At 47.9% G+C, this 13432-nt stretch overlaps 1 non-coding gene across 1 annotated transcript; it reads left to right on the top strand.

The window, feature by feature from the left end:
• Positions 1 to 12636: 12636 nt before the first annotated feature.
• trnar-ccu (transfer RNA arginine (anticodon CCU)) lies at positions 12637 to 12709 on the top strand. The gene has a single exon. It is a non-coding gene; the product is annotated as a tRNA-Arg (tRNA).
• Positions 12710 to 13432: the final 723 nt, after the last annotated feature.

Raw genomic sequence — 13432 nt, 5'->3', positions numbered from 1 at the left:
AGGATAAACTGAAACAATTAGGGCAACCAGAACATCAAATAATGTTCTAAAGGTGGCTGACCACATTTTTATTTAGCTGCATCATGGCTTCCTGACATATACTCAATGCCCCAACTGATGAAGGCAAGCACACCAAACGCTTTCTTTATCACTCTATCTACTGGTGTAGCTAATTTCAGGGACCTAGAGACTTGCCCCCCCCCCCCCCCCCCCAAAGATTTCTCTGTACATCAAACTTATCCGGATCAACCCGGGTGTCTAATGCTGTAAGGCAGCAACACCCTTCTGTATAACACCATTCTGTAGCCTCTCCATTTAAACAATGTTCTGCATTTCCTGATCTGGCAACACTTTGTCCACAAGCTCAGTTATCGGTGCCCCTGTGCAGACTCCTCACATCCTTTCCCACCATGTGGTGCATTGACAGCGGGTGTGGGTCGGAGCTGAGAGCCATGTTGTTCTGGGTTTGAACGTCCATTGTAACTCTTCAACAATTTTATCACGAGACCTGGGGAAATATGCATTTCCCACAAAACACCCACTCTCTGGCGGATTTCTGCCGTCCCCTGGCCACCATCACAGAGACATGGAGAAGAGGGAATGTTCCAGTGATTGGGCTGGTGGAAAGAACATTCAACACTGGGGCTGGAGTCTGGGGAGACTGGGTCCAGCCACACTGGTGAGCCCGAGACCCACACTGAAGGAAGAGGAAACCTATCACCCTGGCACCGACCTTTGCTGCAAAACACCAGAGTGGCCTGCTTTCAGAAATTAAGTAAAGCATGAGAATTACTTTATCTTTAATAATATCTTCCTCTTTTAGCACCATGCTATATTGGTTCAGTTTCACTTGTCACTTCCCCAAACAAGTTGTTGCTATTGGGTATTTTAGAAGGATGAGAGGGGATCTTATCGAAACATATAAGATTATTAAGGGGTTGGACACGTTAGAGGCAGGAAACATGTTCCCAATGTTGGGGGAGTCCAGAACCAGGGGCCACAGTTTAAGAATAAGGGGTAGGCCATTTAGGACGGAGATGAGGAAAAACTTTTTCAGTCAGAGAGTTGTAAATCTGTGGAATTCACTGCCTCAGCAGTGGAGGCCAATTTTCTGAATGCTTGCAAGAGAGAGCTAGATAGAGCTCTTAAGTAGAGCAGAGTCAGGGGGTATGGGGAGAAGGCAGGAACGGGGTACTGATTGAAAATGATCAGCCATGATCACATTGAATGGTGGTGCTGGCTCGAAGGACCGAATGGCCTACTCCTGCACCTATTGTTTATTGAACACAATACTCCAAATGTGACCTTACCAACATCCAGTAAACTGTAACATAACATCCCAACTTCGATACTCAATACCCTGTGATGAAGGTTAATGAGCCAAAAGCCTTCTTGATCACCCTATCTACCTGTGACACCACTTTCAAGGAACTATGTACTAGCACTCCTAGACCCCTCAGCTCTACAACACTCAGCATAGCCCTGCCATTCACTGTGAAGGTCCTATCTTGGCTTGACTTCCCAAAATGCAACATCGCGCACTTATCTGCATTAAACTCTATTAACCATTCCTCAGCCCACTTGCCCAACTGATCAGGATCCTGCAGTAATTTTTGATAACCATCTTTACTATCTACGATACCACCCACTTTATTGTCATGGTGGGACCTGTCCTTAATATACAGGCTTCATCTTGGGACACATTCAACAAAGCTGCTCATTGTCACGTCCGAGGGTTTGCACATGGGGTGGAGCAACTGGTCAGAGACAGGGGAGTGCTTTTGGTGGTGTTCATGGCCCAATTAACTCTCTCCAATGTTTGCACGCTTGTCTTGTGATTCATTAGTCTGCAGTCAAGACTCGATAGCCAACACCTGACCCAAGTACTTACAGTTTTGATCGGTGGTGTACTTCCGCTGCACTGCAAAAAAAATTAGCTCTGGGGTCTCACATCTGCATTGAGCAGTGCCTGGCACAGGATGAGTGATGTGAAGCTTCCCACCCTAGCTCCATCATAGCGCTGTTCCCCGGCCGCCCCTGCTTGTGGCAGTGTTAGCTCACTCACTGTGTGATCAGCCTGCTCAACGTTAATCGGGAAGGCTCAGGAGATGCCAACTGCCACCTTGCTGGTGAGCCAGGCCTACTGAAGTGCCACATGGGTCTAGCTCCAGAACCTCTCCACTGAGGCTGGGAACCTCAAACACATCTTCAGTTTGAATTAATCTGTTTTTATTTCAGGATTTCAGACATTTCCAATTTCTTTGCACGTCTGAAGAAGGGTCTCGACCCGAAACGTCACCCATTCCTTCTCTCCCGAGATGCTGCCTGACCTGCTGAGTTACTCCAGCATTTTGTGAATAAAAACCTTCGATTTGTACCAGCATCTGCAGTTATCTTCTTATATTCTTTGCACGTTGATGTCACAAAGAGCAGAAGGCCATTCAGCTCTGATCCAAGCCACATCCTTCAGTCAGACAGGAGCTAGTCTTCTATCTGCACTATATTTATTGATTCCTTTCATATTAAAAAAATTATCGCTCTTAAATCATTTTCGGCAACTGATCCTTCACAGTGCTCTCGGGGAGAGAATTGCAAACATTCACCATCCTCTGGGTAAAGTCATTTCATCGCCTCTCAGTCCATAATGCCTGACACAACACAGCAGGAAAATCTCACCCAGCCGTTCTGTAAGAATTCTGTGAATTTCAGTCTGATCACCGCTCATATTCCTAAATTTTGGAGAGCACGGGCCAGGCTTCCAAAATCTCTCTATATTGGACAATTCCCGCATTCCAGGGGAATCACTGTCCAGTACATTCACTGTATTTCTTCTCACAATCATACCATTCCTCTGGCAGAGAGACCAGACCTGTCCACTGTAGTCCATCTGAGGGCTCACCCCTGCCCCACATGATGCCGGCATGACAACTTTGCACTTGAACTCAATCCACCTGCTGTAAAAGCTCATAAACCATTTGCCTTCCTGACTTTCCAATGTGCCTGCAGTGCCTCATGAACAAGGACATCAAGGTCCCTCTGATTACCTCACATGATTTCATTGTATCACCTCTAACACCATGAACAAATATGCCACTTCATTCTTTTCACTGTTGACCAGCTGATTTGATTTGGCAATGTATTTTCAGATAGAGCATGAAAAAGACATTTTGCACATCTCCAATGACTTACTAATTTCTACAGATGCACCACAGAAAACATCCGATCAGGATGTATCACGGCTTGGTATAGCAATTGCTCTGCCCATGTTTGCAAGAAATTGCAGAGTTGTGGATGAAACCCAATCCATCACACATACCAGCCTCCCCACACATCGCCTCCATGTGTACTTCTCACTGACTTAGGAAACCGCTCAACATAATCATTCACAACCATTCACACCCTGATCTTCCCTCATCTCCTGTAAGGCAGAAGATACAAAAGGTTGAAAGCATGTACCAATGGATTCAAGAACAGCTTCTTCCCGCTGATATCAAACGATGAACGGACTTCTCAAATGTTAAGGAAGCATTCCCAATGTTCCAATCTACCTCATTGGTAGATTTTAGACTTGGTGGACAGTTTGTTTTCTATGTTTTTGTGCTTGTTTATGCACTTTTTATGCACTTTTATATTATGCACTTTTTAAAAACTTTTATAATTTTATGTGTAATTGACACATAATTTATGAACAACTTGTTTATTTGTGTTTGTCTATGTGCCTGTGACGCTGCTGCAAGCAAAATCTTTTAATTGGACCTGTATCTGACCATACTCGTGCATATGACAATAAACTCAAACTTGAAATTATCCTGGTGAATCATGCCTGCACATTTCCTGCTTAATGATGTCCTTCCTGTAGCTGAGTAATTAGCAAGGCTGTTGTATAAATGCTGGAAATGTAGACATCAGAGACTGCTGATACTGACATCCGCAGCAAAAAGCAAAACTACTGGAGGAAGTTAGTGGGTCAGGCAGCATCTGCAGAGGCAGAAGGATGGTCGACATTCAGGTTAAGCCCATGCATCAGGACTGAGAGCAGAGAGATGATCAGTGCAGTGAGATGAAAGGGGTGATAAAGGACCTACTGAGGGACCTACAGATGGAACCAGGTGAGGAGGAAAATGGTGGGTAGATAGAGACAGATGGGGGACAGGGGGGATGGTAGTGATCGCTGGAACCAGCTAAGGGAGGGATGATGGGTAGATGGAACCAAGCGGGGAAGAGGAAAGGGAAGGTAGGCCAAGGGAAGAGAAATAGGTATGTTGGTATGAAAATAACTGCAGATGCTGGTACAAATCGATTTATTCACAAAATGCTGGAGTAACTCAGCAGGTCAGGCAGCATCTCGGGAGAGAAGGAATGGGTGACGTTTCGGGTCGAGACCCTTCTTCAGACTGATGTCGGGGGTGGGACAAAGGAAGGATATAGGTGGAGACAGGAAGATAGAGGGAGATCTGGGAAGGAGGAGGGGAAGGAGGGACAGAGGAGCTATCTGAAGTTGGAGAAGTTGACGTTCATACCACCGGGCTATCCCCTACTCCCAATTCCTCCGTCTACGCCGCATCTGCGCCCGGGATGAGGTGTTTCAGACTAGAGCTTCCGAGATGTCCTCGTTTTTCAGAAAACGGGGCTTCCCCTCCTCCATTATAGATGAGGCTCTCACTAGGGTCTCTTCTACATCCCGCAGCTCTGCTCTTGCTCCCCATCCCCCCACACGCAACAAGGACAGGATCCCCCTCATTCTCACCTTCCACCCCACCAGCCAGCGGATCCAACATATCATCCACCAACATTTCCGTCACCTACAACAGGACCCCACCACTGGCCATATCTTCCCATCCCCTCCCCTCTCTGCGTTCCGCAGAGACCGTTCCCTCCGCAACTCCCTGGTCCACTCGTCCCTTCCTACCCAAACCACCCTCACCCCGGGCACTTTCCCTTGCAACCGCACGAGATGCAACACCTGTCCCTTTACCTCCCCCCTCAACTCCATCAAAGGACCCAAACATTCTTTCCAGGTGAGACAGAGGTTCACCTGCACCTCCTCCAACCTCATCTATTGCATCCGCTGCTCTAGATGTCAACTTATCTATATCGGCGAAACCAAGCGCAGGCTCGGCGATCGCTTCGCTGAACACCTGCGCTCGGTCCGCATTAACGCAACTGATCTCCCGGTGGCCCAGCACTTTAACTCCCCCTCCCATTCCCAGTCTGACCTCTCTGTCATGGGCCTCCTCCAGTGCCATAGTGAGGCCCGCCGGAAATTGGAGGAGCAGCACCTCATATTTCGCCTGGGCAGTTTGCGGCCCGGTGGTATGAACGTCGACTTCTCCAACTTCGGAGAGCTCCTCTGTCCCTCCCTTCCCCTCCTCCTTCCCAGATCTCCCTCTATCTTCCTGTCTCCACCTATATCCTTCCTTTGTCCCACCCCCGACATCAGTCTGAAGAAGGGTCTCGACCCGAAACGTCACCCATTCCTTCTCTCCCGAGATGCTGCCTGACCTGCTGAGTTACTCCAGCATTTTGTGAATAAATAGGTATGTTGGTGATGATCAGATTGACCTTGGTGTGGGTGGGTGACCTACGTTACAAGGGAGGTTGATGGGGTAATGGAAAAGTTTGAACAATGGTAGAGTCCCTTCCCAACTACATCAGAGACACCTCATGCACCCTTCAACTCTTCGATAACTTTCAATTTTTAGGCCCCTATTGCCTCATCTTTACCATGGACATCCAGTCCCTTTGCACCTTCAGCCCCAACCAGGAAGGTCTCAAGGCCCTCTGGTGCTGCCTTGAACCATTCAATTTCCCTCTAGTAACACCCTTCTCCGCCTGGGAGAACTTGCCCTCCCCCTCAACAACTTCTCTTGTGACTCCTCTCACTTTCTTCAGTTAAAGTTGTAGCCATGGGCTCTCGCATGGACCCGTTATGCCTGCCTTTTTGTCAGTTACTGTCTAAGCATACAATGGCACCATCCCCCAACTCTTCCTCTGCTACAATGAGTGCCCCGGGGCCACTTCCCACACCCATACAGAACTCATTGCTTTAATTAACTTTACCATTAACTTCCACCCTGAACTCAAATTCACTTGGAATATCTGTGTCACCTCTCCCCTTCCTCCATCACAGGGGACAGACTGTTGACTGATGTCTACTATAAACACACCGCCCCTTACAGTTATCTGGACTACGTCTAGATGCTGCCTGACCGACTGAGTTATTTCAGCACTTTGTGCCTATTTTAAAAATGTTGTTCATCTTGTTTACATTTGGCAAGGTTGCATTAGTTAGGGTTGTGTAGGCTTCTATAAGGCTTACCAGGATACTGCCTAGATTAGAGTGTATTAAGAGATACACCTAGGAAATACATGTATAAGGAAAGGTTGGTCAAACTTGAATTATTTTTGTGGAGTGTCAGAGGTTGAGGGAGACCTGATACAAGTTGACAGATTATGAGGCATAAATAGGGTAGGAGTCACAACCTCTCTCCTAGGGTGGAAATGTCAAAGACTGTAGCCGAAAGGTGAGAGGGGCAAGATTTAAAGTAGACGTGTAGGGCAGGTTTTTTTATACAGAGAGTGATGGGTGCCTGGAATGCACTGCCAGGGATGGTGGTGAAGGCAGATCCGATAGTGGCATTTTAGATAGGCACATGGTTATGTAGGGATTGGAGGGATGTAAATAATGTGCAGGCAGAGATTAGTTTAACTTAGCATTCAGCATGGACATTGTGGACCAAAAGATATGTTTTTCTGTGCTGTACTGTTCTATGTCTACTTTCTACTCAACTACTTCCACTGCGAACTCCACACAGACAGCACTCAAGGTCAGGATTGAACCTAGGTCTTTAGAGTTGTGAGGAAGTGGCTCAACCTGCTGTGCAACTGGCTGATTGAGAAAGTTCCTTTCAATCTCGACTTAATCATCTCACTCTAAGAAGAGTGAGGCTTCCCCAATCTTTCTAGAGATGAACTTCTCTTTCCTGTCTCCATCCTGTCCACTGTTCTGAACATCTTTGCATTGTGAGTGGCACTGAAGCCACATCCCAGAGACAGGACGTACAGGGAAACCGACTATTGTTAGACTGGATGCTATTGAAGAATTGTCTCTGGGCTGTGAGACTCAGTGATTATACTTGCAACTTAATTTACTTCTGTGCTATCTGTCAGAGGCTGGTGAGTCATCGACTGAAGATCTGACCTTTCCGTTGGGAAATCTGATTAAATGTGCCCAGTCTATTACGCAAACCAGCCTCCCCCACATCAAATCCATCTACACTACATGCTGCCTCAGGAAGCAGCCAACATAATGAAGGACCACTCACACCCCGGTCATTCTCTCTTCACTCTCCTGTCGGGCAGAAGATACAAAAGCTTGATAGCACGGACTACTTGATTCAATAACAGCTTGTCGTCAGACACTTGAATGGACCTCTCATAAGCTGGGGTATATAACTGATCTCCTAATCTACTTAACTGCGGTCCTTGTACCTTTTTTTTGTCTGCACTTTCTCTGTAGCTGTAACATTATACTTTGGACTATTTTCCTTCTTTTTTTCCACTACCTGTTCTAATGTACAATTTGATTGTATACTTATATAGTATGATTTGCCTGCTTAGCACACAAACTAAGTTTTTAATTGTATCTCGATGCACGCGAGTATAATAAACCAATATCAATCACTACACTACTCTAGTCATCATTAGTCAAGATAGCAGGGACTTGGAAACTGCAGGTTGCTGGGTCCCCATCTCTAGCTGTTGGTTCAAGAATTCAAGAATTTTGCAAGCAACTCTCAGGCAGTACTTAAAGTTACCGATCCACACAAGGGCACATACTGGTTTTTGTTCTGTCCCTTTATTTGGGTATAATACACCGATCAGCCAAAACATTATGACCACCTGCCTAATATGCTGTTGGTCCTCCGTGTGCCACCAAAACAGCACCGACCCGCCGAGGCATGGACTCTACAAGACCCCTGAAGGTGTTCTGTGGTATCTGGCGCCAAAACATTAGCAGCAGATCCTTCAAGTCCTGTAAATTGCAAGGTGGAGCCGCCATGGATCGGACTTATCGATCCAGCAAATCCCACAGATGCTCAATCGAATTGAGATCTGGAGAATTTGTAGGCCACGACAACACCGTGAACACTTCATCATGTTCCGCAAACCATTCCCGAACAATGTGTGCAGTGTGGCAGGGCGCATTATCCTGCTGAAAGAGGCCACTGCCATCAGGGAATACCATTTCCATGAAGGGGTGTACCTGGTCTGCAACAATGTTTAGGTAGGTGACACGTGTCAAATTGACGTCCACATGATGGCCGGACCCAGGGTTTCCCAGCAGAACATTGCCCAGAGCATCATACTCCCTCCACCCGCTTGTCGTCTTCCCACAGTCGGTTCGGACCAGATGGGATAGCTTTCGTTGCCCTCGGGCATCGATGAGCCTTGGTCGCCCAACACCCTGTGTTGGCGTCTGTGTTGTGGTTTGTCCCTCCTCGGACCACTGTCGGTAGGTACTCACCACTGCTGACTGGGAGCACCCCACAAGCCTTGATGTTTCAGAGATGCTCTGACCCAGTCGTCTGACCATAACAATTTGACCCTTGTCAAAGTCGCTCGGGTCTTTACTCCTGCCCATTTCTCCTGCATCCAACACATCAACTTCAAGAATTGACTGTTTGCTTGCTGCCTAATATATCCCACCCCTTGACAGGTGCCATTGTAACAAGATAACCAATGTTATTCACTTCACCTGTCAGTGGTCATAATGTTTTGGCTGATCAGTGTATGTGACCCAGGCACACACCAATGTGTACACACACTCTCTGCTGAAACCCACGTCTGATGCCAGAGTTAAGCTGTGCTGTTGACATTGCATGAGTTGACACTGCAGGCGTCTGTGTTGTGACTCTGCTCACTTGCCACCTGCCTCTCTGTCCGCTGCTGTGGGTCTTGCGGATTTTAATGGACAGATGCAGCACGGAGACAGCTCAGGCCCAACACCGTGCCGCTGAAAATTGCCACGTATGGCTTCAACAATTTTATCTCAGTTATGATTCTCAAGACATGTTGGAATGAAACTGTTTTTGAAAGGTATGCTTCCTAGCAGGGCCAGGAGAGATGGAGTGTTTCATTCTGTTCTGCTGTTTGAGAGTTTGAGAAGTGAGCAAGTAAATTTGTTCCTGATGGAGTCACCAGCAACATCAGTGATTGATTTACCAATCCTCAACGAAAACAATGAGAGACACAGTGGTGCAACTGGTAGAGCTGCTGCCTCACTGTGTCAGAGAACAGGGTCAGGTCGTGACCTTGGATACTGTCTGTGTGAAGTTTGCATGTTCTCCCTGACCACATGGTCATATGCTCCAAGAACGGAACAACACAATTCTTATTTGCAGGCTTAAAGTCCATTAAACACAACAAAACAAATAAATATATAATAAACTATAATACAATAAATTATCCGTTATACTAAGTAAACAAACAGTAATAGCGCAAGGCGAAGTAGTACAATTTTATACAAAATCCTTAGTGGATCAGTGCTGAGGGAGGGTTGCGGTTAGGATTATGTGGTTGATTCAAGAGCTTTATGAATAACTAGACGAAGTGGACCCGTTGGGTCCAAATCTCTCCTGCGGACCTCTCCTGGGGCATCGCTCCCCCAATTTGACGATCCTGAGGGCGTGGCAATCCTCTCCAACTGATGAAGCCCGTTGCCGGCCGGGAGTGTCTCCCGGGGCCATTGGCAGGCGAGGGGGGACAAAGAAGGGGAGAAGGTGCCACTCACCTCGGCCCCGTGCCACCAGCGCTACAACCGGAGCGACCCGTGGACCCAACCCTGCTCCTGCATTGGTGTAGCACCCTCCCCTCCCCCACTCCCCTCCCCCCACCCCATCACCCGTCCCCTCCACCCCCACTTCCCCCTCCCCCCCTCCAGTCCCCCCTCCCCTTCCCACCCCAACTCCCTCCTCCCTCCTCACCCCCGCACTCTCACCCCCCCCCCCCGTGCGGGTCCTGTTGTGACGTCACATGCTGAACATGGTAAGAAATCGGTTTGAACATGTCCGTAACTTTAAAAATGTAACACCAATTTGAATGAAACTTGTTTTACATGGTCCCCAGGACAATGGAGATTAATGTGGTGCTGAAATTGCGGCGCTATCTTGTACTGTTTTGGCTGAAGTTCAATCCACAAATCTCAGATACATATATATATATATATATACTCACACACAAGATCAGTTTTAATAATATAATAATATAGATAGATGGGAAGAACCTGTTATTCAACCAGGAGGAAACAGTTCTCAAGCTCCTGTATCTTCTTCGCGATAGAAGCGGGCCAGACTGTGGCCATGGTGGCATGGGTCTTTGATGATCTCAACTGCCTTCTTGAGGCAGCTCTTCCTACGATGGTGGGGAGGTCAATACCCGAGTGAAGACTCAGGGTGGATATGGAACCCATGCTGAGTGAGGCCACTGCAGAATCCTGGTTGACAACCTGCTAGATCCAACCGTCCCTCCCTTTGCCTGCCCCTCTGTCCACCTAGTTGTTACCATGGAGAAATCTCCAACTGAGGAGACAGCCGACTCTGCTCTGTGTGGGGGGGGTGAGATGTGGAGGGTGAATGCAGGATACGGGCGGTCTGCTCACACAAAGCAGGTGTTGCAGGTCCCCAACACTCACTGTACACGAGGGCATGGACCTGGCCTCCACATCTCAGCACTATGTGAGCCTGGCCATCCCAGGCTCGGCCGGCACCATCCCTCACCATGGGCCTCAGAGTAATACATCACTGGCTGTACTCGTTATCCAGTGCAGCAGTATTGGGAGTGCTGTAACATGCCTGACCCATAAGACTGTGACCTTTCAGCACTAATCGCATTTGTCCTGGAACTCGTCCTGACACCAGCAAGATATCAGATCAATTGCAAGGGGCCTCAGGGGAGTAAATGGGAAGCAGTTGCATCCCTTAGCAGAGGCGCAAAAAATGGGGTTGGTGGTGATTTAAAGTAATCTGAAAAGGATTAGAGGGGAGAAAAGTGTGTTGAATGCCTTTGAGGGTGTGGGGTCTGGAAGCTTCAACCTGACAGGGTGGTGGAGGCCTCCCACTCCTCACAGATGAACGGTGCCCGTGATGGACCTGCTGCAAAGCCAGGAACCCCATGGGGTGGGTGCAATGTAGCTGGGCAGCTCTCTCAAACAGTACAGGAACGAGGGGCTGAATGGCCTCTGAATCCCTCCTCTTCGTGTTATTGGGTGCAGCCCTGCCGGGGTAGCAGATGCCTGCATTCACTTTGCAGAAGCAGGTGACGTTTTGTGTCAGAACCCTTCTTCAGATGGATTGTCGTAGAGAGTAGAAAGCTGTAAGAGAGGTTGGGGTGGAACAAAACCTGGAAAGTGATAGGTGAAGAAACAAGCAACTGCAGATGCAGGTTTACAAAAAAAGCCACCAAGTGCTGGAGTAATTCAGTGGGTCAGGCAGCATCTCTGGAGAACATGGTCCGGAGCTTTCTTCAGACAGGAGCGAGGGGGTTTTGAATGGCAGATGGTTGGACAAATGCCAGAGATGAAAAGACTAAAAGTGTGAGATTAGGGTAGAAGACCAGCGAACTGTGAAGCCAGAGGAAGGAATATAGATGAAAGCAGACAGGGGGAAGGGGAGAGGGAGAAATGGTTGTGCATTTGGATAGGAAAAAAGGGGGGTGGCGTTTGTAGTTTAGTTACCTAAAATTGAAGAATTCAATGTTGATACCATTGGGTTGTACGCTACTCAAGCAGAATATGAGGTGCTGTTATTCCAGTTTGCTTGTGGCTTCACACTGGCAATGGAGGAGGCCCAGGACAGAAAGGTCAGGTATGGGAATGGGGTGTTGAAACGGTTAGCAACCTGGTGATCCAGCAGGCCTTGTTGAACCCTGCACAAGTTGCCCACTCTACACTTAGTCTTTTACAAAATCACTTGCTGACACATGGCATGCATTTCAAAGTCTGCCGTGAACCTCATACTGTGTCCCTGCATCCTAATTTACTGTTGCAACGTGTCCAAAGATGGTCACAACTGTTGCACCCCACCACCCTATCAATTGACCCCCACACTGATCTATCATTGGACCTATTATTGGATCTTCTATACCCACAACACTGTCCTAAACGTCACCCATTCCTTCTCTGCCGAGATGCTGCCTGGCCCGCTGAGTTACTCCAGCACTTTCTTTGTGTCTACCTTCGATTTTAAACCGACATCTGCAGGTCTTTTTCCTGCACTGTCCTGCCATCAGCCTCGGTATTGCATCCCACACTCTGACCCTCCTGTTTATGGACCCTGTTTATGGACCCTGTACTCTCCACACTGTTCTGTCATCAGACCAACGTTGGCCCCGACCCCTCTTTCGGCGGTGCCTTTCTTAACCCCTTTCCTAATTCACCCACACTTTTCACCTCGCCTTTCAGACCTCGGAGGCCATTCCCTCGCGTCGCTCCGGGCCCTCTTCCCTGCAGCTTGTTCACCGGCGACGACCCGGCGCCATTGCGCGCGCTCGCTCTGCAATCAAGCGGCGCTTTTGGTGCACTGCGCCCCCGGTGGCCGTGCTATGAAAGGTGTTCGCTGCGTGTTCTAAAACTAGGTAGCCCCAGTGGCCTAATGGATAAGGCACTGGCCTCCTAAGCCAGGGATTGTGGGTTCGAGTCCCATCTGGGGTGGGGGTTTCATTTTACATACACTACATTATCTTTATTGTATTTACTCACAAAATGCTGCAGTAACTCAGCAGGTCAGGCAGTATCTCAGGGGAGAAGGAATGGGTGACGATTCGGGTCGACCCGAGGGTTCGAGATGCTGCCTGACCTGCTGAGTTACTCCAGCATTTTGTGAATAAATACCTTTGATTTGTACCAGCATCTGCAGTTATTTTCTTACACTTTATTGTATTTACAGTTTATTATGAACAATTTGAAAAACCAAGGCCTTCCTACGAAAATGATTGAATTTAAATTCCCCTGCGCTGGTTTGAATAGCAGTTCTGGCTAATTGTCTGTCTTTCCTAAAGAATTTGCCACGAGGTTAATTCCCGGAATGGTGGGACTGTCGTAAGTTGAAAGACTGGAGCGACTGGGCTTGTATACTCTGGAATTTAGAAGGATGAGAGGGGATCTTATTGAAACATATAAGATTATTAAGGGATTGGACATGCGTGAGGCAGGAAACATGTTCCGGATGTTGGGGGTGTCCCGAACCAGAGTCCACAGTTTAAGAATAAGGGGTAGGCCATTTAGAACAGAGATGAGGAAGAACTTTTTCAGTCAGAGAGTTGTGAAGCTGTGGAATTCTCTGCCTCAGAAGGCAGTGGAAGCCAATTCACTGGATGTTTTCAAGAGAGAGTTAGATAGAGCTCTTAATGATAGCGGAGTCAGGGGATATGGGGA

The sequence above is a fragment of the Rhinoraja longicauda genome, chromosome 25 (genome assembly GCF_053455715.1).
Source record: "Rhinoraja longicauda isolate Sanriku21f chromosome 25, sRhiLon1.1, whole genome shotgun sequence".
In the NCBI taxonomy this organism is placed as follows: domain Eukaryota; kingdom Metazoa; phylum Chordata; class Chondrichthyes; order Rajiformes; family Arhynchobatidae; genus Rhinoraja; species Rhinoraja longicauda.
Note: the sequence above shows the minus strand (reverse complement) of the source record. Positions and strands in the feature narration are given on the sequence as shown.